This window comes from Dasypus novemcinctus, chromosome 23, assembly GCF_030445035.2.
Source record: "Dasypus novemcinctus isolate mDasNov1 chromosome 23, mDasNov1.1.hap2, whole genome shotgun sequence".
NCBI classification, from domain to species: Eukaryota; Metazoa; Chordata; class Mammalia; order Cingulata; family Dasypodidae; genus Dasypus; species Dasypus novemcinctus.
Genome location: NC_080695.1, coordinates 12,325,638 through 12,352,614, shown reverse-complemented (window position 1 = coordinate 12,352,614; position 26,977 = coordinate 12,325,638). Strand labels below are relative to the sequence as shown.

At 43.3% G+C, this 26,977-nt stretch overlaps 1 protein-coding gene and 1 pseudogene across 1 annotated transcript in view; both read right to left on the bottom strand.

The window, feature by feature from the left end:
• Positions 1-22,715, bottom strand: part of CYTH3 (cytohesin 3) — a 160,434-nt gene extending 137,719 nt beyond the window's left edge. Inside the window, exon 1 of the mRNA XM_058285770.2 lies at positions 22,382-22,715. The gene's annotated coding sequence lies outside the window, so the exon portion shown is untranslated. The remainder of the gene's footprint in view (positions 1-22,381) is intronic.
• LOC101433296 (poly(rC)-binding protein 2 pseudogene) lies at positions 11,882-23,013 on the bottom strand (annotated as a pseudogene).
• Between the last annotated feature and the right edge of the window lie 3,964 nt (positions 23,014-26,977).

Genomic DNA, 26,977 nt, shown 5'->3' with positions numbered 1-26,977 from the left:
GTATACTTTATAATACACCATTACTAAGCCATATCATTAATTACACCACATTTTTAGAGTAAACTATATAATTTATGATTAAGTATACAGATATCTTGAAGTGTGTGAGACCATTACTCTAGATGACAACTGATAAAAATATATTCAAATAGAAGGAAATTTTCTCAACATGATAAAGGCCATATTTGAAAAACCCACAGCTAACATTGTACTCAATGGTGAAAAACTAAAAGCTTTCCCATGGAGATCAAGGACAAGACAAGGATGACCACTGTCACCACTGTTGTTCAATATATTGCTAGAGGTTCTAGCTAGAGCAATCAGGCAAGAAAAAGAAATAAAAGACATCCAAATTGGAAAGGAAGAATTAAAATTTTCACTATTTGCAGATGATATGATTGTATATCTAGAAAATCCTGAGAAATCTACAACAAAGCTGCTAGAGCTAATAAATGATTTCAGTAGAGTGTGAGGATACAAGATCAATACGCAAAAATCAATGGTGTTTCTACACACTAATAATGCACAATCTGAGGAGGAAGTCAGGAAAAAAATTCCATTTACAACAGCAACTAAAAGAACCAAATATTTAGGAGTAAACTTAACCAAGGATGCAAAGCACCTGTTTTCAGAAAACTATAATGCATTGCTAAAAGAAATTTAAAAAGACATAAATAATTGGATGAACATTCCATGCTTATGGACTGGAAGATTAAATATCATTAAGATGTCAATTCTATACAAATTGATATACAGATTCAATGCAATCCCAATAAAAATTCTACCAGCATTTTTTAAGCAAATGGAAAACACATTTATCAAATTTATCTGAAAGGGTAAGAGACCCTGAATAGCCAGAAACATCTTAAAAAGGAAAAGTGAAGTTGGAGGACTCTCACTTCCAGACTTTAAATCATTTTATCTAGCTACAGCAGTAAAAACAGCATGGTATTGGCATAAAGATAGATACATAGAGCAATGGAACCAAACTGATGGTTCAGAAACAGACCCTCACATCTGTGGCCAAGTGATTTTTGACAAGCCTGTCAAGCCCTCCCAGTGGGGACAGAACAGTTTATTCAAGAAATAGTGTTGGGAGAACTGGATATCCTTAGCCAAAGGAAAGAAAGAAGATCCCTATCTCACACCTTATACAAAAATTAACTCAAAATGGATCAAAAATCTAAATATATAAGGAAGTACACTAAAGCTCCTAGAAGAAAATGTAGGGAAATATCTTCAAGACCTGGTGGTAGGTGGTGGATTCTTAAACCTTACACCAAAACCACGAGCAATGAAGGAAAACATGGATAAACGGGACCTCCTCAAACTTAAATATTTCTGTGATTCAAAGGACTTCATCAAGAAGTTCTGAAAAAACAGCCCAGTCAATGGGAGAAAATATTTGGAAACCACTTATCTGATAAGGGTTTGATTTCCATTCTATATAAAGAGATCATACAACTCAACAATAAAAGAGCAAGCAATCCCATTAAAAAATGGGCAAAAGGTTTAAATAGATATTTCTCCAAAGAGGAAATACAAAAAAGCACATGAAAAAATGTTCCATATCACTCACTAGCTGTTAAGGAAATGCAAATTAAAACAACAATGAGATATCATCTAACACCACATAGAATGGACATTATTTTAAAAAACAGATAAAAATAAGTGCTGGAGAGGATGTGAAGAAACAGCAACGTTCCTTCACTGTTGGTGGGACTGTAAAATGGTGCAGCCTCTGTGGTAGACAGTTTGGCGGTTCCTCGGGAAGCTAAATATAGAACTGCCATATGATCCAGCAATTCCTCTACTAGGAATATATCCAGAAGAACTAAAAACTAAGACACAAACAGTCATCTGCACATCAATGTTCATAGCAGCATTGTTCACAATTGCCAAAAGATGAAAATAACCCTAGTGTCCATCCACCAATGAATGGATAAACAAAATGTGGTATATATGTACAAAGGAATACAATGCTGCAATAAGAAATGAAACTGGGACATATGTGATAACAAGGACGAGTCTTGAAGACATTATACTAAGCAAAGTAAGCCAGACACAAAAGGACAAATACTGCATGGTCTCACTAATATGAACTAAATACAAATAATAAACACATGGAATTAGAACCTAGAGTATAGGTTATAAGAAGAGGAGGGTTGAGAAAAACTATGGATGCTTAATGTATGTAGAAGTTTTAATTAACTTGACTGTAAAAGTGTGGAGATGGATAGAGTTGATAGTAACATATTATAGTAATGACTGGTTTATAAATGGGATTGTGACTGAAAAAGGTAGTCTGGGGAAATAAAAGTCAATAGAAAGAAAGCTAAAGAATCTAGGGACTGAATAACACAGTGAACCCGGAGGCGGTTGAGATTGTGGTTAAGGGTGAAAATGGAAGAGAGTCTTCTGTTAGCTAGAGCAAATGTACATCACTATTGCAGGGTGATGGGAATATGGAGAAACATGGGAAAACTATAACTGGTGTGACCTATAGACTGTGGTTCACTGCAATACTATAATATTCTAGCATTAGTGCCAAGCTATACTGTGTTGATAATGGAGGGGTATGGAAAAACTGTGCCAAATGTATGCTATGGACCATGATTGGTGCTAACAGTCTGATGATATTATCTCATAATCTGTAACAAATGTTCCACTAGGGTATGAAGTTGTATGGGAAATCTACAAATCTGTATGATTGTTTTGCAAGTCACAATACCTGTAACAAAAACACATTTTAAAAAATTGTATGGGTTGGGGGAAAAATACACTAAATGTAAGATAAGGAATATAGTTGGTAGTAATATTTTGATGATGCTCTTGTATAGTTTGTAACAAATGTTTCACACCAATTCACACCAAAGAGTTGGTGGAGGGGTGATGTATGAGACCCCTGTGTGATGTTATGTATGTTTATTTTCTAAGTTCCATCTTTACTATACACTTATTGTTTATGTGTGTTCATGTATGAATGATATACTTCAATTAAAAATATATATATATTCAAATAGTGTAAATGGAAGGCAGTATTATCATCAGTGTGGACTGCAGCTACAAAATCACCCAGTGGCAAACCTAATCAACTTTCTTGACAGTTCTCTCAAATTACCTTTCCAAAGCAAATTATTTCAACTTTACATTTATTTTATTGATTGGAAATGTACTAAAAATGAACACTCTCATGAAATGGAAGCATTCATAAATACATTTTTAATGCATATTAAAAGAGTTTTAATTTTAATTCTTAAGAAAAACAGGTCACTTAATATGGGACAACTCTCAGGAAAATTAGCTTCTAACTATTTCTATTTTGTCCTAGTACCAGGACTTAGTATATTGGTCAAAAAGATGAAGAATTTTCAGAAGTACTATAATTGGAAAAAATTCTCTTCAGTAAAGGAAATAAAATGACAGCTGGGTTTCTAGGTTCTTGGCTATATCGCATAAAGGAATTTAAGGACACACCATGGGTAGGTAAGCAAGTTAAGAGTCTATTAAGAAAGGAGAGAAGGGAAGCGGACTTGGCCCAATGGATAGGGCGTCTGCCTACCACATGGGAAGTCCGCGGTTCAAACCCTGGGCCTCCTTGACCCATGTGGAGCTGGCCCATGCGTAGTGCTGATGCATGCAAGTAGTGCTGTGCCATGCAGGGGAGCTCCAAGAGCAAGGAATGCACCCCGTAAGGAGAGCCACCCAGCACAAAAAGAAAGTGCAGCCTTCCCAGGAATGACACTGCACATGGAGAGTTGACACAACAAGATGACACAACAAAAAGAAACACAGATTTCCAGTGCTGCTGGTCACAGAAGAACAAAGAGTGAATGGACAGAGAGAGTAGACAACTGGGGGCGGGGGGAAGGGGAGAGAAATTTTTAAAAATTAAAAAAAAAAAAAAAATCTTAAAAAAGAAAAAAAACAAGGGAAAGGGAAAAGAGGCACCTGAGACATGGGTGCAAGTGGGCTCAAGAGAGAAGCGCACATTGGGGCTGGGGCCTTTTTAAAGCTGACCTTACCCCCTCCCCCTTCCCCTGTTCGGGAGAGATCTTAGCTACCTGCTGCCCTGACTGGTTGCTTTTCTGCCTTCCTACTGGTTTATTCTATGGGTCACTCAGGTTGTACCTGTAAGCTTTCAGGGAACCAATGAAGAGGCCTTCCTTTATGTAGTTATCTGGGGCTTTTTTGAGCCCAGGACCTTGCCACCAAGTTCTTGGCGGGCTTTTTGGCGATAATGGTTATGGCTCTGTTTTCCAATAGCTGCCTTCCCTCAGCATGGTGGGGTCTCCCGGCCATGCTCTTTCAGAGTCTCAGCTGTGATGATTACAACTTTTTTCTGACAAGCTGCCTTCCCTCATTTTCTATATTAGCCTGCCTCAGTACCACTGACATAGTCATGTATTTAATATCAATAAAATATTATTTATTTAATAATGCTAGAATAAATTGTTTACTGAAGATCTTTTTGTTCTTTGGTAAATTCAGTAATAAACTATATATTTAGCTTTCTTTCCAAAATATTTCAGTAGGTCACTGAAAGCATCTTGGCTCTGAGCCCTCAACTAGCCCAATTCTTAGAGTCTGTGGTATTAGACTAAGTTTGTGACATTAGTCTATGTACGCATATTTTGAGAAAGAGAAAACTTTCAAATAGTTTCTAAACATATTTAATAGTTATTTGTGAAAGTTTTTTTTATAATTTATAGAAGATAGTTTTCAAAGTTTATGCACTAAATATACATTATACCAAAGTATGCATAATTATATAGTTAATGCTTCTTAACCACAGCTATTCTCTTCATCTCTCTTCAACTCAATTAAATCTACAAAATAAGCAGTATAAGTTATAGCAAACCAACTTATCCAGCAAAACTGAGGTCATCAGAATGAAGGAAGGGATATTTTTTGAAGTTCAAGAGAATATGACTCAAGAAAAGTAAGTAAGTTCCTGGGAGTCAATTCCTGAACTTCCTGCTCCTTCAAAGACAAAAAAACCTGAAAAATAAAAAACGCCCTCCAAAGAAGACATACAAATGGCTAATAAACACATGAAAATATGCTCAATATCTTTAACCACTAAGGAAATGAAAACCAAAACAACAGTGAGATACCACTTGACACCCACTAGGACAGCTATTATTTAAAAAATAGAAAAGAAATACTATCTAGAATTGGAAGAAACAGGACCCTGGTACATTGTAGATGAAAATGTAAAATGGCACATCTGCTGAGGACAACCATTTTGTGGTTCCTTACAAAGTTAAACAAAGAATTCCCATATGATCCACAAGTCTACTTCTCAGTACATAGCCAAAAGAACTGAAAGAAGGGACTAGAAAAGATACTTGTACACCAATGTTCATAGCAGCAATATTCACAATAGCCAAAAGTAGAAGCAACCCAGGTGTTCATCAATAGATGAATGGACCAACAAAATGTGATCCATCCACACAACAAAGTCCTAGCCATGCACAAAAAGGAATGAAGTTCTGGCACAGGCTATAGCATGGAAGAACCTTGAAAACATTATGCTCAGTGAGATAAGCCAGACTCAAAAGGATAACTATTGTATGATTCCACTTATCTAAATACCTAGAATATACAAGTCAGGGACTGTTACCAGAGTGGGGAAGGATAGGAGAATGGGGAGTGATAGCTTAAAGGGGAGGCAAGAGTTTCTGCTTGGGGTGATGAAAATGTTTTAGTAATGAATGTTTCGGTGATGGCAGCACAACATTGAATATAATTAATATCAATGAACCATACGCATCGAAGTAGTTAAAATGTGAAATACTGTGTTGCACATGTCACCATAATAAAAATTCACAAACAAGAAAAAGAGGCTCACTACCTTGGACTCAGATGGAACCACGGAGAGGTCAGAGGGGCTGCTGCACTGAGAGAAACGAGGCTGTCTGGGTATGTCCATGTCCTCAGTGCAGATCCGAGACCAGCATTCACAAAAGCTCTGCCTCTGTGAGCGACAGCCGACAGGTGGATGACAGCAGGCCTGACCAGCCGGGCAGGATTCTTGGGCTCCTGTCTGCCTACCTTCCCTGACCCAGGCTATTAGCAAACAGCCTCAGCGACGAGGAGCAGTGCCTTGGCAGACAGAAAACACCCGGCCTCGAAAGGGTCCTGGGAAGAAGACGCTGCAGCCAAGGTCAGGCCGACAGGGCGCACGCCTGCTCCAGGGCCACGCGGCTTCCCCAGACTTGGGGATGTGCACTCGAACAGCCCTGGACGTGCGCAGGACCAAAGCGCTCACACTGGGGAGGGGCTGGTGAAAACTCCCCCAATTCCTCCACAGCTCAGAGCATGGGAAACAGGAGTGACGCAGTTGTTTCTAAACTGAGCCACATCTAACACTTTACTAATCGTTTGCATGTCTAAAGCCCCTGCCCTGACAAAACCAGCAATGTGCCTCTCTCTGGCCACCACCCTCTTTCCTCATTCCTACTGAAGGTGCACTCACGCTCATGGCCTGGGGGCCCCCAAGGGGAGGAGGCTCCCCCTTTTTCTCAAGAGATTTTGTGAGGATGAAAGGTGTGAAAAGTGCCCAGCAGCCTCTCAGACTAGTGGGCCTACAGGCATCCAATAAACAGCAGCTGTTATTATTATAATCAAGAATGTTCGAGGGAGTGACAAAATGTTGCTGAGAGGCTCAGTAAGGCTGAGGACAAAGAAGGGACTGCTAGATGCAGCAATGTGGAAGTGGCCTTAACCCAGACAAGTATACCAAAAAGTGAATGGACAGGGGCAGGGCTGGAGCGGGTTGAGGAGTGAATGGCGGGCACAGAAGGTCCCCTCCTGCATGGCTGGTGGCAGCACAAAGTGGAACAACCTCACCAGAGCGCAATCTGGCAGTAACTGAGAATGACAAATGCACATGACCTTTGGGTTCTACTCCTAAGACTTTCTGCCACAGATTCCAATCAGTGAATGTTCATTAGCCCCCACCATAAGCCAGACACTGGTATTGGGATAATGTACAAAGCAGACCAAAATGACTCTGTCTTCTTAAAGCTTACAAGGACAAAACTATCACATGTACAAGGACATTCACTGCAGTACTGTTTGGAAAAAGATCAATTTGGACCCATAATGCCCACCCCATATACCAGGATAAGATCCAAATGCATTAGATTTGAAAGTAAAACAATAAAGTAAGAGTACCAGAATAAAATACGGGTGATTTTTAAACCAAGGTTAGAGTTGAGAGGGTCTAACTATGACAACAAACCATACAGCCATAGAAGACTGTTGAATTTGAATACATAAAAACAAAGTAAAGTATGGCCAAAACATAGCAGAAGCAAAGTCAAAATATAGTAACAATCTAGAAAAAAATTTCAACTCTTATTACAAAGGGCTAACAGATACAAAGATCCAAAAAATTAAGAAAAAGGCCACCCACCTAATAAAAAAACCAGCAAAGACAAAGACAGTTGGGGAGGGAGGGAAGAAATGCAAATGGGTCTTGTGCTTCCACACCACCTCTTCTTTAAGGCAGGCAGGCCTGGCTGTGCTCTCACACAACCACCTCCGATGCTACAGCCTGCTGAACCATCATCATTTGGTACCTGCATTTCCTCACCCGGAACTATTATAATGTACTTCAGTGAGCCTTTTGAAATGATTAAACATCGAGTTATAATATGATCCAACAATTCCACTCCTAGGCATATACCCAAGAGAAATGAAAACATGTCCACGCAGAACAGGAATACAAATATTCACAGCAACACTATTCATCAACACTATTCATCATAGCCCCAAAGTAGAAACCACTCAAATGCCCGTCGACTAATGAAGGGATAAACAAAATGTGGTGTGTCCACTCAATAAAATATTATATGGCCATAAAAAGGAATGAAGTTCTAAATAAATAAAAATTTAAAAAAAAGAAAAAAGAATGAAGTTCTGATCCTTGTTACACAGATAAACCCTGAAAACATTCTGCTGAGTGAAAGAAACCAGACATACAAGGTCAGTAATGTATAATTCCACTTACATGAAATATTCAGAATAAGCAAAATTATAGACAGAAAGTACAGCAGTGATTCCCTGAGGCTCAGAAGGATAGAGTAATTAGGGGGGTAATGGCTAAGGGGGTGTGGGGCATCTTTATGAGGTAATAAAAATATTCTAAAAGGGAGCATGGTGAGGGAGGGACATATCTATGAATACATAAAAGCCATTGAACTGTATGTTAAATGGGTAAATTGCACAGTATGTAAATTATATCTCAATAAAGCTGTTCGAAAGACCTCCCACTGGCTAAAGCTGGAACAACTGGAGCAACAAAATAAGTAACAGTAGTATTGGGTGATAACCCAAAGAATAAAATAAATATCTATGAGTCCATATTGACATAAATGACCAAACAAATGTCCAAATAAATAAAATCTTACAAAAGAATTCCAATTAATAAATGTAGAAAGAATGAGAGAAATAAAAAATCATCATCAGAACACTAAAGCACTAATTGCTGGAGATGAAAATCTACTGATGAATGCTCACATTCACAGGCAAACATTAAGGGAGATCAGGATAGGTGTAGAGTCTCAAAGTATCTTCTCCCAAATATTTTTCATTAGAAAGGGGAAAAGGTGACTACAGAGGGAAAGCTGGCTGTCTAGGTGTCCTAGGGCTGCTGTAACACAGCACCATAAACTGGGGGCTTCAAATAGCAGAAAATGGTCCTTCCAGTTCTGGAGGCCAGAAGCCTGAAGCCAAGGTGTGGGCAGGGCTTCCTTGCTTCTTCCAGCCCCTGGCAGCTGCGGCTCAGCTTGTGGTTGCTGCGCTCCAGTCCCTGGCTAGGCCATCACACGGCAGGCCTCCTTTCCTGCTGTCCGTATCTCCTCTCCTTTGCTTAAGGACACCAGTCATATTGGATTAGGGCCTACTCCAGCCCAGTTCGGCCTCATGCTAACTAATCACATCTTCAAAGAGCCTATTTCCAAATAACAGAGGTAGGACTTCACCATGCCTTTTACACCACCTCAGCCAAGTTGATTAAAGCTAACATCGCAGTATTAAGACAACAGGTGGCGGACTTGGTCCAGTGGTTAGAGCGTCCGTCTACCACATGGGAGGTCCACGGTTCAAACCCCGGGCCTCCTTGACCCGTGTGGAGCTGGCCCATGCACAGTGCTGATGCAAGCAAGGAGTACCCTGCCATGCAGGGGTGTCCCCCGCGTAGGGGAGCCCCACACGCAAGGAGTGTGCCCATAAGGAGAGCTGCCCAGCATGAAAGAAAGTGCAGCCTGCCCAGGAGTGGTGCCGCACACACGGAGAGCTGACACAACAAGATGACACAACAAAAAGAAACACAGATTCCCGTGCCGCTGACAACAACAGAAGCGGACAAAGAAGATGCAGCAAATAGACAAAGAGAACAGACAACCAGGGTGTGGGGGAAGGGGAGATAAATAAATAAATAAATAAATCTTGAAAAAAAAAAAAAGACAAAAACAGCTAAGACATAACAGCATGGACTCCAGCATGATGCACTGAGATGGGCACATCAATTTTGTGGTGTTCTTGCTAAAAATGCATAATATCTCAATCTAATCACCAGAAAACATTAGAAAGTATCAACTGGGGACATAGTACGAAACAATTAGTATTCTTCAAAAATGTCAAGGCCAAAAGACAAAACAAGACTAAGGAAATGCCACAGATTAGAAGAGATTAAGGAGACATAACAACTAAAACACATGGAAAAGGACATTAGTGGAAAAAAATGGTGAAATTCAAATAGTATTGGGAAGCAGACTTGGCCCAATAGATAGGGTGTCCACCTACTATATGGGAGGTCTGCGGTTCAAACCCCGGGCCTCCCTGACTCATGTGGAGCTGGCCCATGTGCAGTGCTGATACGCACAAGGAGTGCCATGCCACACGGGGATGTCCCCCATGTAGGGGAGCCCCACGTGCAAGGAGTGTGCCCCGTAAGAGCCGCCCAGCGCGAAAGAAAGTGCAGCCTGCCCAAGAATGGCGCCGCACACACAGAGAGCTGACACAAGATGACGCAACAAAAAGAGACACAGCCAAGTGCAATGGCAAAGACCAAAAAAGAACGAAGGTCCAACAATGAGCCCCTGATACTAATGGCTATGCTTGTGAGCCTGCGCACCTGAAATAAGAACAAGGCCTAGAGCAGCAGTGTGCCTAAGAGTTACCTCCTGAGAGCCTCCGTGTTGCTCAAATGCGGCCAGTCTCAAAGCCAAACTCAGCATGTAAACTCGTTGCCTTCCCCCCAGCATGGGACATGACTCCCGGGGATGAGCCTCCCTGGCACCAAGGGCTCACTACCAAGTACCAGCTGATGATGTAATTGGAAAATGACCCTGAATAAAAGGTTCAACTCAGACCAACAGAATATCTGTCTACATATAATAACAGGAGTTAAAAATGCTTTTTGACCTAAATCAAGGGGGAAATGGAAAGGACAAATGAGTTTATATGGCTATGAGTCTCTAAAAAAGAGCCGGGAGGTTATCAGAGGGGTTGCCCTTATACATACCTGAGCAGAGTCCCAGAGACAGATAAAGTAGATACAACCCCAGTTACTGGTTCTTCTGAGGGCTACAGAGACCCACAGGTTTTATGGTCATGGCAAATGGAGTTCACTGCCATGTCAGTTGGCCCTTCTTTGGAGTTGGTGTTTCTGTGTGATGGAGCTGGACTCAGATGTGATCTCTTTTCACAAGCCTTTTCTGTTACTTTACCAGAATTGTAGTTGGTGCTGGGGTTTAAGATTTACCCAGGGGATATGAATCTCTGGACTGACCATATGATAGCCAGGCCCTGAGCCTCAACAGACTTCAGCTCCTAAACTCTGGTTTATTGGACTTACCCCACTCAGCTAACATGGAGTTGAAGAAGGTCAACCACCACACCATGGAGCCAAGAGTGCCTACAACTGAAAGCAGGAAAACTGCATCCAGCATCCATGTAGAATCTAAGCCCCCTCTTGACATAGATGTGGAATGGACACAACCAATCCAAGGTCCACAGGATGGAGGAATAGAATATGGATTAGAGTGGACTTACTGATATTCTATTCATGAACTATTGTGCTTAGTAATCAAAGAAAATGTGGCATTGGTGTGGAAAAAGTGGCCATGGTGGCTGCTGGGTGTGGGGAATTAGAGGAAGAGATGAGAATTAGAAGCGTTTTCGGGACTTGGAGTTGTCCTGGGTGGTGCTGCAGGGACAATTACCAGACATTGTAGGTCCTCCCATGGCCCACTTAACGTGAGAGAGTGTGGGCTATGATGTGGACCACTGACCATGAGGTGCAACAATGCTCAGAGATGTATTCACCAAATGCAATGCATGTGTCATGATGATGGAGAAGAATGTTGCTATGGGGAGAGTATGGGGTGAGGGGGGTGGGGGGTACATGGGGACCTCATTTTTTGTAATATTTTTTAAAAATGAATTAAAAAATAAAGAAAGTTAAAAAAAATCAAATGGAAGGGAAAAGAGTAGGGTTTACATATAATTGGGCAGATGTATGCTGGTCAAATGTTCTTTCATCATTTGCAACAAATGAAAGAACATTTGACTAATAAATATAGTCCTTATTTTGTTTGGAGTAAAAAAAGAGACAGTTTCCCCGTGTCGCTGATAAGGATAGAAGCCGTCACAGAAGAATACATAGCAAATGGACACAGAGAACAGACAACTGGAGGGGGAGGCAAATAGTATTGTCCCAAAGTCAGTTTTTTCCCCATCTTTTTAATTTTTGTTTGAAAATTCCTGACATTACAGAACTAAACTGAAATGTATTAATATTCCACTCTTAGATTTCCATGACAAACAGGAAAAAAAATTCATGAGCGAAAAAAAAAAACAACACAAAACAAAAAACAGAGAGAGGCATATAAAACTAAATATGGATCTCAGCATTAACAGTTCAACAGAGAAAGGAATTAAAATGCGTTAATTGAAAAATCACGAGGGGATGATAAAATGTGTAGAAACTGGAACTATTTAAAACCTGGAATCGCTGACTGTTCAGAAACTACCCAGATGGATCACGGGTGGTGGTGAACAGCAGAAAGGGATGAATCTGCGTTGTTCTAGCTGCTCCCCATGCCACCTGTCTCCAAGGAAAGCCTGGCATTGATTAGATACTGAGTCAGACTAATGCTGGCAGCAGATCCAGTGATGGTAACCTGCCTATCAGTAGATTCTTCTACTCGGTTCACTATTTGATCTGCACCCCAGACATCTGACGGATCTCACTGATTTTGGCGCCTTGACATCCGATTATCCAGCCAATCAAATCACTTGGAATGGTGAGTTCATGAGAAGTAGTCTGAGCAGATACATCCCAGCCCGCACTGAATCCGGTGTTGCCGTGCATCATAGGCAAATGAGACTGTTGCATCTCCAACTGCTACAGCTTGGTCAAATCTGGCTGTGGAATGGCATGCTGTCCTTGAACGGTATAAGCCTCTAGAGGTGGTCCCTCCAGGTCAGGGTTGAGCCACATGGATGTGGTGGTACGGGGAATGCTTGCACTGTCGCTGCCTGTGCTGTACCTGTCCTGACCACCTGCAAAGATGACCGGAGAACTGGACAGCTTGGGCTGGGACGGGATGGTCCCACCCTTCGGGGGGGACTCCAACATGACCACGCAGATCTGTTTGACACACTCAATGATGGATTGTGGAATGCCAGCAATAGTGAAAGCCCGCTCAGATGAGTTGGGGAGCACAATCCCTGCCACCTGGACCTGAGCCCCTGTACTCTCTCGTACTTCCTTGATCTTGCAACCACCTTTTCCAATGAGAGAGCCACATTCACTAGCAGGGACCACCAGCCTCAGGGTGACTGGGGGTCTATTAGTCATAAATTTTCTGATGTCCTCTTCCAGTTTGTCAATGATCATAGCAAAGGCTTTAAAGATTGGCATTAGTGGGTTGAGCCAAAGTAGTAATTTTCTCAGGACAATTCCCTCATGAGATGTTGATATGTGCACCACTTTCCTCCTGTATGTTCTTAACTGATTCTTTCTTTCCAGTGATACTCCCGATTTCCTTTCCATGCATAAGTAGTCGGATGGTGAGAGTGACATTTAATCCACCTTCAATCCACCTCCATTCCTGTCAAGCAGTGTTCTGGGGAGCTGGACTTTGAGTGGTCAAGTCTTTGGTCACTGCAGGTGTGAGGCAACTGTGGGGAAGAGGGGAGCCAGCGGGAGGTTTGGGCCAGAACAATAGGGGCTGGTGGGAAGGCAAGCTCCACCCCCATCCTCCCCACCACCCCCCATCCTCCCCACCTCTGCAGATAGGCAGGTGGAGGAGGAAGCGGGGAAGAGGGGTGGAGGAAGGGGGAAAGAGGTAGAGGGGGGGATGTGTGGGCCCACGGGAGAGGGCAGAGGCTGCAGCTGCTCCGGCTGCTGTCTCTGCTGGTCTGGCCCAAAGTCAGTTTTGAGAACTGTACCATGGTTCTGTAAGATGTCAACATTAGAGGAAGTGGGATGAAGGGCCTATGTAAACTTCTGGTTTTGCAACTTTTCTGTAAGTCTAAAGTTATTTCAAATTGAACAGCAAAAAAAAAAATTAAGAAGTGATCCATTTTGCCTGAGATTTATTTAATAAAAATAATGTGGGGTGGATGGTAAAGCCAGTACAAGGTTGGAAGGAATAGAGAAAACTAGATTAGCAAAGAGTCAATCCTAATTGAAAAGGGGTAATGGAATCATGGGGTTCATTATACTATTTCATGTTTGTGTACATTTGAATATTTACAAAATAAAGCTTTTTTTAAAAGATCCTTTAAAAAAGTAATGCAGTTTATGTCACACCTCAGCTCAAAATCTTATTTCCCATTTCACTCAGTTTAAACCAAAGTCCTTACCTAGGTACACACAAGTGCCCCCCCCATACTTTTCTGCCCTCCTCCTGTCTCCCCCCCTCCCTCGCACCAGCCACACTGGCCTCTCACTGCTGTCTCTTTCATGCACTGCTACTCAAAGTGTGAACTGCAGACCACCAGTCTGTCACCAAGACCACATTAAGGACAGAAAATAAAAAGAGGCATTTAGAAACTTCTATAGCAATTTAACATTGCCAGAACATCCAAGAATGTGACCATTTTTCTAGTAATAATCTTTTGCCAGTCAGTTTAATTTAATTAAGAAACCTACACACACAAAAATCTAAACTAAAAAATCTAAACATACAACTCAGAACACTCTAGTGTGGATCACTTTTACTCACAGAGACTCCAAAATAGAGTAGTGACAGAAAAGGAGAAGATGAACAAAAGGAAAAGCAGCCACATCTATTTCAAACTGTCTTTAGATCCATCCTAGGGCGTGGTCTCAGGATGCACTACAAGGGAGCCTGTGTCCACTTTGAAAACGTCTTTGTTTTGCAGAGGTAGATGGGCAAACGTTTTGTTGCAGAGACACAGTGTACCTCTTCCCAACACTGATGGTTGAAGGTAGATACAAACGGTGTTTCCAAATTCAGTAAAAAATATGAACAGAACAGGTTTTCCGATTATGGTGAAACTGCAATGTACTAAACTTAAAAAAAAAAAGTTCTCTCTGCTCTATAAAGGCTCCAGCCTCTTTCTTCCCTTCCCCACATTGTGCCTTGGTAGGGAAGGCCCTTGGGACACACTGGCCGGAGACATGTGCTCCAGGAGTGAAGGGCTCAGTCCACGGGGAAGTGATTCATTTCTACTGGACCGTAAAAAATGACCCGTAGGTAAAGGAATAGGGGGAAAAACACTGGTCCTTCTCCCCAGGTTATTTCAGAAGCTAAGTCCAGGCTCTCTCGTAGGTTAGGGCTGGCTCCTCACCCTAGCCTGCTTTCCTCTCAGATATGGACAAGCATATTTATGAAAAAAATTGTAAATGGGATAATACTACACCAACCATTTTTATTTTTTTTTAAGATCCATTTTTATTTCTTTATTCCCCCCCCCTCATTGTTTGCGCTCGCTCTCTGCTCTCTGTGTCCATTCACTATGTGCTCTGTGTCGGCTCGTCTTCTCTTTTAGAAAGCACCAGGAACTGAACCTGGGACCTCCCATGTAGAAGCGCTCAATTGTTTGAGCCACCTCCGCTCCCTGCTTTGTTGTGTCTCCTTGTAGCACCATCTTGTTGCATCAGCTTGCCATGCCAGCTTGCTGTTCTGCTTGTCCTCTCCAGGAGGCACCGGAAACTGAACCTGGGACCTCCCATGTAGTAGGCAGGAGCTCAATTGCTTGAGCCACATCTGCTTCTCACCAACAGTTTGATTTTTCTTTTTAATATTATTTTTCTTTTTTTGTTATTTTATTTATTATTCCCTCCCCACACCCCCCACCACTGTTTGCAGTCACTGTGTGCTGTGTCTGCTCGTCATCTTGTCTTCTCTTTAGGAGGCCCCCAGGTTCACCTGGAGACCTCCCATATGGAAGAGAGGCACTCAATCACTTGAGCCACTTTGGCTCCCTGCTTTTTTTGCAGCTCTCGTTGTCTTTACTCTTTGTGTCTCCTTCGTTGTGTCATCTTGTTGCATCACCTTGCTGTGCCTGCCTGTCATGCCAGCCCGCTGTCTTGCTCATCTTCTCCAGGAGGCACTGGAAACTGAACCCGGGACCTGCCATGTGGTAGGCAGGAGCTCAATCACTTGAGCCACATCCACTTCCCACCAACGGTTTTTTCCCACACACACACCAGTTGTTTTTTTTAAAGATTTATTTTCCCCTTTCCTTCCCCTCCCCCCACCCTGCTGTTTTTGCTGTGTCCATTTGTTATGTGATCTTCTGTATCTATTTCTCTTCTCGTCTTCTCATTTTTTCTCCTCTAGGATTCACCAGGATTCGATCTTGGGCCCTATCACCTGAGCCACATCTGCTTCCCCACAACAGTTTTTAAACTTGCTTTTCTTCACCTGAAAGGCTGCTCCTTCTGCTTGAAATGAAGTTGCTTTCTTAACCCAGAAGTCTTCATGGATAAAGTCCTCCTCAATGAGGCCAACTGGCTGCCCTATTTAAAATGGTAAGCAGTGCCTCTAACCAGCCCCGGCACCCCAAAACACCTTTTACTTGCTTGGAATGAATGAATAATATAGATTTTCAAGTGGTAGATGAACACTAAAATGTGGAGCTGTGTATCTGGAAAGTCAACTCAGAGACAGAAGACAAAAAGTGAGCTGTTAGACTGACCGAGGGAAGGTTCTCAGTCTCAGGCCTGGCCAGCACTGGGCGGTGCAGCAGGCAGACACAGGTAAGGCAAGGGCGTTGTTTGGTTTGACCCTATCATGAACCTTCTCCTCTTCTTTCCCTGACTGTTCTTTTTCAGGCCTTCTATTTTAATAGGTACAAGAATCTAGGTCCTGGAGCTAAGAGACTTGATTCTTCCTACAGGCTATATAACTGAAAAAGGCATAGGCATAACTTATTAAATTACAGTGGGTTCTAAGAACAATTTTTAAAAAAATATTATTGTGGTAAAAAAAATATATAACATAAAGTTTGCCATTTTAACCATTCTTAAGTATACAATTCAGTGGCATTAATTATATTCACAAGGTTGTGCAACCACCACCATTATCTATGTCCAAAACTTTTTATCACCTCCTGTAGTAGTTTGATATGGTTATGAATTCCAAAAATAGATACTGGATTATGTTTGTAATCTGCTCTGTACCTGGGCATGATTAAATTATGATTAGGGCTTTGATTGGGCCATGTCATTAGGGCATTGAGTCCCCATCCTTTGGTGGGCGGGGACTCACAGATAAAAGACATGGCAAAGAACAGAGTTGAAGCTTTTTAATACTGGAGGTTTCTGATGTTGGAGATTTTTTTTTTTTTTTTAAGATTTATTTTTATTTTATTTAATTCCCCCCCCCCCCCCCCCGGTTGTCTGTTCTTGGTGTCTGTTTTGCTGCGTCTTGTTTCTTTGTCCGCTTCTGTTGTCGTCAGCGGCACAGGAAGTGTGGGCGGCGCCATTCCTGGGCAGGCTGCACTTTCTTTTCACGCTGGGCGGCTCTCCTCACGGGCGCACTCCTTGCGCGTGGGGCTCCCCCACGCGGGGGACACCCTTGCGTGGCACGGCACTCCTTGCGCGCATCAGCACTGCGCATGGCCAGCTCCACACGGGTCAAGGAGGCCCGGGGTTTGAACCGCGGACCTCCCATGTGGTAGACGGACGCCCTAACCACTGGGCCAAAGTCCGTTTCCCTGATGTTGGAGTTTTGATGTTGGAGTTTGATGCTGAAGTCTTAAGCTAGAGAACCAGGAAATCAGCACACAGAGGAAAGAGAAGTAATCCCCGGGAAGAGAGGACCTGAGCCAGGAGAAGAACACAAAGGAATAGAGACAGTTCCTTAGACATGGCAGAAACCTCAGGAAGAGAGACAGAGCCCTTCACCTGACAGTCTATGTTGGGGGCGCGCCCGCCATTTTGCGGACCGCCCCACATCAGTAGAAAAAATGGCGGGCGCGCCCCCAACAGGCCCGCCAGCAGGTGTACGGAGACCACGAGGACAACAGGGTACCCGAGAGAGGGAGTGGGCAGATGGCAGGGAAGAACCACTCAGAGCCGCACCATAGTGTGTCTTCTTCTTCCGTTTATTCTTTTTGTACAGAGCAAGCTTATATAGCGTCTTAAGCATTCGCGTTGCAAGGGGATTGGTCAGGGCTGGAACAAGACCTTATATGGCTTGGAAAGGGCTGGGGGGGGGGGGAAGGGGCGGGGAAAGGGCAGGAAGCAGGGGGAAACAGTGCTGAATCATGCCGCCTGCCATTTTTTCTACTGGTGTGGGGCGGTCCGCAAAATGGCGGGCGCGCCCCCAACAAGTCTACAGCTGACCTTGTGGAGAGAGGCAAAGTTTTGAGAGCCTCATAGTCTACAGCTGACCTTGCGGAGAAAACAAGGTGCTGAGCCCAAAGGAAGCCAGGAAGCCTGAACCCTCCAGACGTTGGCAGCCATCTTGTTCCAACACGTGGAAATAGACTTTGGTGGGGGAAGTAACTAATGCTTTGTGGCCTGGTATTTGTAAGCTCCTACCCCAAATAAATACCCTTTATAAAAACTAACCAATTTCTGGTATTTTGCACCCCTTTGGCTGACTAATACATCTCCAAACAAAAAATTTGTACCATTTAGCAGTAAGTCCCCATTTGCCCTTCCCCCAACAACCTCTAATCTACTTTCTCTGTGATCCTGCCTATTCTAGGTATTTCATATAAGTGGAATTCTCCAGTGTTTGTCCTTTCATGGCTAGCTTCCTTCACTGAGCACAATGTTTCCAAGGTTCATCCATTTTGCAGGGGAACTTCAGGCCTTTTATGGCGTGTAATATTCCACTGTATGTAGACACCACATTCCATTGATCCATTCATCTGTGGATGGACACTTGGGTTATTCCACCTTTTGACTATTGTGAATAATGCTGCTGTGAATATCTATATACAATATCAGTTTGACTACCTGTTTTCAATTCTTTTGGGATCTACACCTAGGAATGAATTGCTGGGCCACGTAGTAATTCTATGTTTCACTTTTTTTTTTTTAACTTTTTATTTTGAAATAATTTCAAACCTACGGGACAGTTGCAAAAATACAAAACTCATACAGATAACTCTAACAAAGGCCCCCACCCAGATCCACCAACTTTTAACACATTTTGCTACATTTGCCGAATCTTCTTTTTATCTGTCTTCTAAACACTGGAGAGTAAATTATATACATCATGATCCTTGAACATTTAATACTTCCATATACATTTCCTAAGAACAAGGATATTCACTTATGTATATGTTTAACTTTTTGAAGCACTGCCAACATCAGTATGATTTTTTATCTTTGTTCTGCTAAATTTAGTATCTGGTATGGACTCTAATTTTTTTTTTAATGCCTTGTATTTCAAATTCTGTTATTTAAATAAGTAGGACACAAAAAACTCTAGGGAATTAAGGCTAGCTTGCAAACAGTATTTTTAAATAACAGCCCTTGTTAGTTCATAAAGGCATTTTGCATCTATTTTCTCATTTAATCATCTTTCATGCTAATGAGGTATTAACCTTCTTAAAAAACTTCTCACTCCCCTACAAACAAGAAATTTGGGGGGTCCTAGATTATATGGTATGTGAAAATATCTCTATAAAACTTTAAAGAATAAATAAATATGCAAAAATAGCCAGAAATAGCAGCTATGTACAGCAGGGGAAACACAGAGAGATTGAGAGGTGAAAAATTTTGTTTGTTTGGTTTTTATTATTAGTGAAATAATGAAAACACTCTAATAATGACTGAAGTGATGAATGCACAACTATGTGATTATACCAAATACCACTGATTGTACACTTTGGATGAACTGTACATTAATGTGTATCAATAAAATTGATTTGTTGAGAAAAAAATGGAGTCCTTAATTCCTTATTACTTGCAAAACAGATTCCAGCAACCCAGCGATAAAGAGGATGGGTACAGAGTGTTCTAAGAAAAACAGAAGGCAGGGAGCTGGTGCTGTCCCCCTTGTTCAGATTCTATTTCCTGTTGCACTTCCCTTTTTAAAGGCCAAAATAATTAAACCTTCAAGTCAGGTAAATTAGTGATTTTCTGCAAATGAACAAAAACTAAAATGTGTAGGGGTTTAAAGAAACCAAAGTAAATGCCGCATTTTATTGAGACCTCTCCTAATACAGCAGAGAGCCTATGCGGCCCCCGGTCTCACTCAGTTTGGGAAGGGGTTGCTAATTGCACTCCCTCAAGCCCATGATCAGGTCTAAAATCCTCACCCAGTTCTTAGTAGCCCTTCCCCAAGGTACCTGGTGATTACCTTGTCTGTGGGCATTACCAGGCAGTCCTCCTCCCACTTGCCCCCTTCCTTATTCCTCACGCATTCAGCTCCCAGAGTTTTCAACAGCCCTGCTCATCCATCATGGGCTTTGGGGACTGATGCATTCAGCTCTCCTGACTGCCCACCCAGGTCCTGTCTTATAGATCTAATTTCCTTCCTGCAAAATGTTCTTCGGTGCATTTACCTACCCTCAACCATAACAGTGCAGATCCCTTCTATCAATTTCACCTACTGCACTTATTTTTCACATATTTATCTCCACTATTCATCAGGCAAATACGTATTTCAAAACCTCTCCGGAGATTAACTTACTGCTGTATCAACAAAAGATTTTGAAACCCTGAGCATTATTTAGAAATGGAGTTCTTTATTGCTTATGAAACAAACAAGACTTGAGCATTCCCACAATGAGGGTAACAGGCACAAGATGACGTAGACGCGGTGGTCACAAAAGTCCTTTCTAAGAACTGAAGTGTGAAAATGCACCAGCATTGGAAGAGGCAGGGAATAACAGTCAAGCCAAGATGGAAGGGCCAGCGCATGCAAGCACCCAGGGCAGAAAGGAGCGTGGGACATGCAGAGAGTAGAAAGGAGCCCAGTGTGGGGAGTAAGGAGCTAGCCAGGTGAGAGGTTCCTTGGAGAGGTGGGAGGGAGCAGAACTGTAAGACACATGTGAAATGCATTCTGCCTACACTAGGAAACTTTTTGTTTTCTAAGGAATAACATGATCTAATCAATGTTTTTAAAAGACTTCTCTAATGGTTTGGTGGAGAATAGATGGAAGCGACTGCAATAGTCCAGGGAGTGATTATGGTAGCTTGGACTAAGGCGGTGGTTGTAAAGAGAGGAGTGGATACAGGAGAGAGGTGATTTTCTCATGATGAATGGCAACTTTCAACAGGACAGCATTATTAAGTAGGTTTTCCTCTTACAAACTCTATTAACTTATAAAATGACTGCAAATTACTAATGTAATTCTAGGCAGGACATTCCAAAGTGGGAGTTAGCCCACAGACACGTTCCATTTTGCCCACAAAGTTTCTTCGTAAAAATCTGAGTTAGTTTGAGATCTAAAAATCAGGATTTCCAATTTCTCTTGGAAGTCATTAGATCTTGCAAACCCCAGGCCTCAATCTCCACAGGATGACAACTGGCTACAGCACAGGCCCTCTGGTTTACCACAGTTCCCAGCCAGCATCCTTCACTCATTGACACCTGCTAACTGTAAAGATATTTGAGTTTTCTACTTCTCCTATCTATTACCATTTGAGGATGCCACAAGCACCTGCTCATATGAAAGTATCTTAGCTTAGACCTTGAAGTAGAGAGGCAGGTTCATCTCAACTCATTTTAACACATTTTGTTCAACAATTGCTTTTGTTTGTTTGTTTGAGGTACCAGGATCAGGAGATTGAACCCAGGACCTAGTATGTGGGAACCCAGCACTCCACTGCTGAACCACATGGGCTTCCCTGAGTTGGTTTTTTCATTCGTTTTGCTTGTGGTTTGTTTTTTCAGGAGGCACCAAACCAAACCAGGAGCCTCCCACATGGAATGTGGGCCCTAAACTGCTTGAGCCACATCTGCTTCCCAACAATTGGACCAAAACCCTGTAGGTGCAAGCACAATGACAAGTACACTCTGACACATCTAAACGCCAGGGTGGGGACACCTGCCCCATCTCACCACCCCCTCTACTACTGCTCAGGTTTCCTCATTTTGCACACAAGGAAGCAAAACCAGTGCTTTAGAGTGTAGGCTCCTTCAGGAGAGGGACCAGTTTCTTTCCCCATCACAGAGCTTGTGTCCAGAGACCAACACATGTAAATGGAATGAAGGAGGAGCTTTGGTCACTAGTGACACGGCTTGAAAGAAACAATTCTCAAACTGACGACTTTCCCTCCCACTAGAAAAAGGCACCTGTACTTCAAAGGATGTAATATGTCAGCCATTCATGGCAAATGGGTGCTGGGGAGCGAAAGCACTATTTCGGTGTGAATTGTTTGCAGCTTCTGGAGCCTGACCGCTCCTTTTATCATGTCTCTTGATCTCTTCCCTCATCCTCACCACCACCCAGCTCCCATCTCGGGTCGAGATAAGTAAAAAAACAATCATCAGAATACCATTAACTTCCAATCCATGCTAAGTTTCAAGGATAACATAAAAGGGCGCCACAAAGTTTATTAAGGAACTAGAAAATGCTCCCATAAACCCACCACTCCCACCCCCAAATTTTGTATTTTTCTCGGCCAAATTTCCTCCTCGGGGCCTTTCCAGCCCGTGCCATCCATCCCACCTCTCGTCGGATCCCACCCACCCGCCAGCAGCGGGACTTGACCAAGGCACGGAGCTTCCCGGGCTCCTGAGGGACCGCACGAGAAAATGCACGGTGCTTGACACACACTCAGCATCCAACCCAGGGAAGCTGCCGGGAGCATCTGCAGCACCCTAGGCTGGCCGGGGCGCGCCCACCCCGCACTCTGGGGAGGGTCGCGAAGAGGGGGCCGGGCCGACCAAGCGGGCCCGGGCGGGCGCGGGTCACCCACCTGCAGGCGGACGTTGAGCATCATGGAAGCCACGATGTAGAGGTAGGGGAAGTTGATGCGCAGCCGCCAGGCCAGGTCGAAAAAGATGAGCAGCGTGCGGGTCAGCCCCTTGCAGAAGACCCCATAGGAGCGGGCGGCGGCCGAGCGCGAGAGCCGGACAGCCAGGCCCGACAGAGCCGCCGCCATATAGAGACCGGCGCCCGCCGCCCGCCCGCCGCGCGCTCCGACTGCCCGCCCGCCGGCCGGCAGCCCTCCGCGCGCCGCGTCGCCCCGGGCCTCCGCCCCGGCCGCTGGCCCGCGCTCGGCGCGCTGAGGGAGCGAGGGAGCGGCGGCGAGGCCGGCGGGCGGGCGGGCCGCGGGCTGGGCAACTCCGCGCGTCACGCCGCGGAAGCGTCTCGGCGCGGCCGCCGGCTCTCGGCCGGGCCGCGCAGCTGACGTCACAAAGTCCGCCGGCCGCGCGCGCCGCGCCTGCGCGCACGCGGGACGCGCCGCCGGCCACCTTGCCCAGGTGAGTCGCGCATGCGTGCGCGAGGTGGCGATGCGGCCGGGAGAGGTTGCGTTGTCTCGGTCCGCCCCCTAAGGGCTGACGGGAGAATAAAAAGCTAGGGAGTTCAAGCCTTGCCTGTGGTCATGCTGGCGCCTCTCTGTGAATCTATTATAAGCCATTGAATTATTTACTTTAAATGGGTCAGTGGTATGATGGTGTTGGAATTATCTCTCAGTAAAGCTGTTGAAGGGCAAAGGGCTAAGCTAAAAATCAATAAAAATTAAAATAACAATCGAAGGCTTCTCGGGAGCTAAGAGCATTCTCTATGTGAATTGCCAGCGGTCTCCAGCTCTGTTTGTTCGGTGTCACATTACATGTAGTTTAATCTTTCATTGTTATGACATTAAAACCTCTGTTGTAAAAAGTACAAATAGTTAAACCCCCTGAACTAAAAGTGTTCTGAGTTGGGTTTTTTTAAGATTTATTTTTTATTTATTTCTTCCCCCTTCCCCTGACCCTGTTGTCTGCTCTCTGTGTCGGTTTGCTGTGTGTTCTGTGTCCACTTGCATTCTTGTCAGTGGCACCAGGAATCTATGTCTCTTTTTCTTGCGTCATCTTGCTGCATCAGCTCTCCATGTGTGTTGCGCCACACCTGGGCAGGCTGTGCTTTTTTTGCATGGGGTGGCTCTCCTTGCAGAGTGCACTCCTTGCATGTGGGGCTCCCTTATGTGGGGGACACCTCTGCGTGGCACAGCATTCCTTGTGCACATCAGCACTGCACATGGGCCAGCTTACCACACAGGTCAAGAGGCCCTAGGTTTGAACCCTGGATCTCCTATATGGTAGGCAGATGCTCTATCAGTTGAGCCAAATCTGCTTCCCTGTTCTGAGTTTTTTGATAGTGATTTTTTTTTAACATTCCTTCTTAAACATACAGGTTTCTATTAAAAATTAGCCTTTGGTGTGAAGGTAGCTAGCTACCTTCCTTCTAGTTTCAAGCAAAACATTTCATGTCTTATTACTTGTGTCCACCAATGAGAAAGTCTGGAAATTTGATATACATGAGAAAATAGTTTCATAAGCAAGTCTTAAGTTCCTTAAGAAAGCAATCGTGGGAAACGGACTTGGCCCAGTGGTTAGGGGTCCGTCTATCACATGGGAGGTCCACAGTTCAAACCCCGGGCCTCCTTGACCCGGGTGGAGCTGGCCCATGCGCAGTGCTGATGCGCGCAAGGAGTGCCGTGCCACGCGGGGGTGTCCCCCACGCAGGGGAGACCCACGCGCAAGGAGTACGCCCCATAGGGAGATCCGCCCAGAGCGAAGGAAAGTGAAGCCTGCCCAGGAATGGTGCCGCCCACATTTCCCGTGCCCCTGACGACAACAGAAGCGGACAAAGAAACAAGACGCAGCAAATAGACACAGAGAACAGACAACTGAGGGGGGGGGAATTAAATAAATAAATAAATCTTTAAAAAAAAAAAAAAAGAAAGCAATCGTGGAAAGTAACAATGTAAAAAAATGTAAAAATGGATTTATTTCACATTGAAATCCTTTGCCCCAAAAGGGATTTGCAATAATAATCATTTTTTTAAAATCTTCATTTATTCCTCTAATTCTGAAGAAGAATAAGACTATAAAACACAGAGGACATTTCTAATATTGCCATCATGATTATTCAGCATGATCATTTTTCTTTAGACATATACTGTATAAAAAGAACTACACTATTTGATGCTCAATAATACTCTATTCACTATCATCTGCATTTTAGGCCAAAATCATAATAAATAAATATTTCAGGGGGTTTGGCTTTGGCTATTTTTTAAAACTATTTTTCAAAGAATTTTCACAAACCCTTTGTTTCTCTTATTTTTACAGCATTATATTTTGCCATACTTGTCAACATTGAAAAGCTCACTTCCAATTTCTCATAAGCTATTTTTTCGTTTTAGCACACATTGTCTGCAATCTTTGAGGAATGAAGAGCACATTCTGCTGAAATAGCACTGTTTTTCAAGTTATCTTTATATGATACAAAAGAAAACCATTCACAGATCTTTAAGGCTAGAGTCCTTCAATATAAAATTTGCTGAAAGTCACAAAATTAATCTAATAATGCATAAAAGATTTGGAGAGACGCTAAATTTATCCTTCGACCTGTAAAAATTGTCACTGGTGGAGAATTGGCAGCCCCATTTGTTTAAACTGTGTTGAAAGAACAGATGGGCTGTGGCAATGTGTAACATATATATTTATTTATACATATGGTTACTCATTCCTGAACCTCTAAACACCATTTAGGCACCAAGGCATTTTTAACAAACCACTCGCCATAAACAATAGCAAACAGAATTACCACAAGGCTAGAAGGAGCAAGATAAGAAACCTGTTATAATTAGGTGTAATGAGAGATCGAAGAGAACACAAAGGAAAGCTAACCAGATTGCAGGTTTAGTAGTGATCAGCGTTCTCCAATTCCATGCTACAGAGCCAGCTGGTAAATTAGGCTGATGACTTAAATTTCCATCCAACCCCAATTTACTGAGCATCTCTGGGAAGACATTTTGCTAATTAGAATTTGAGAAATAAACACAGACAGAACTAATTAGAAGTCAGTGTGAAAATATGTTTTTGTAGCGGTAGGAAGGGCAGTGAAAGGAGGGAAGAGAAAAGAGGCTAAGACAAATAGGAAAATAAATTTATTTTCTTTAAAATAAATAAATTTCTTTAAAATTATTAAGGATCCTCCCGCTTTACCTACAATCTTCCAAAGCACAGAAAACTCGGGTTCCAGGGCGACTTCTCAGCGCCCCGGTGACCTGGTTCTGTAAAATGAGGATAATAAGAGCCTTGCACAGGGGAATTGTGATGAACAAATGAGGTCAGGTGTGGAGAGGTAGCACACACAGACCTGGGCATAGATAGAGCAGCTATTTTCATACTCAGAGCCCTGGAGTCCCGGAACAAAATGCAGGTTTAATGGACCCACTAATCATCATCATAATTAAGACTATGTAATCAAGGATCACAAGCAACCTAAAGATTGGGAATGATGTGGGCTATGGGTGGGAGGCTCTTTGTCTCTTCAGAGATAACCTAAGCTGTTTGACTTGTGGGTGTGGAACGGTAAGAGGCTGCAGTCCTGCCCTTAGTGACAATGGCAACGACTCCAGTCCCAGGAAACAGTTTAGCAAAGCAAGGGCTATAAACTTTAAGTATTTAGGGGAAATGCAAACAAAATATGCTAAAAGCCTATCTAGAATGTCTGGAGTCCATGCTAAAAGCTTACCTAAGATGTGGAAGATATGTATGCTAATTGAAGCCTATTGAGAACTGAAACAAAGGGACCATTTGGCCTTTCCTCTCTGTATAAAAGACATTTGAAAATCTTGTTCAGGGCTCGGGATTCAAACAGAAAGCTCCCGAGTCCTGCCGGCTGGCCATAAACCATTTTTCCTTCTCAAAATCATTCCTGAGTCCTGGCCTCTCTATACCCGTCCATAAACCATTTTTCCTTCTCAAAATCATTCCTGAGCCCTGGCCTCTCTATACGCAAATAATTGAACCTCTTTCAAATTCTACAACATTTTTGGCGACTCCGCCGGGACTGCAAACGAAGGCCAGAGACGGTAGCATTTTGCTGCCCCTTCCAAATCCCCGAGGAAGCCAGGAGGACTCGGGTGAACCCCAAATCTGGGCGCCCCTGGATTAAATTTAACCCAGAAAAGACGTGGGCTCCACCAGAATCTTCCCGACAAAAATCGAGGGCAATGGAAGGTCTGAAGAGAAAGATTCTGGGAACGAAAAAGAACTCTGAACATGGAAGAAGGTAAGACTCCCCGGGTGAGCACAGTCTGGAAAGCCCTAGCTTTAAGTGCTAGGAAGGGGAGGCTGATCACCTCCCAAGAGAACCCTAGTAGCCCCAGAAAATTAGGGGGAAGCCGTTCTCTCTAGGCCTGGGAAAAGGAGAAAAACCGGGAAAAAGCCCTGGTGTTTTGGGTTTGTCTAACTGCATGTTAGAATCTGGTACTAGTCTTATATCCACTAAAGGAGTGGAGGCTTGATTTTAATAGGAAGGGTTGTTTATAGGTTCGAGTCCTAATGTCCTA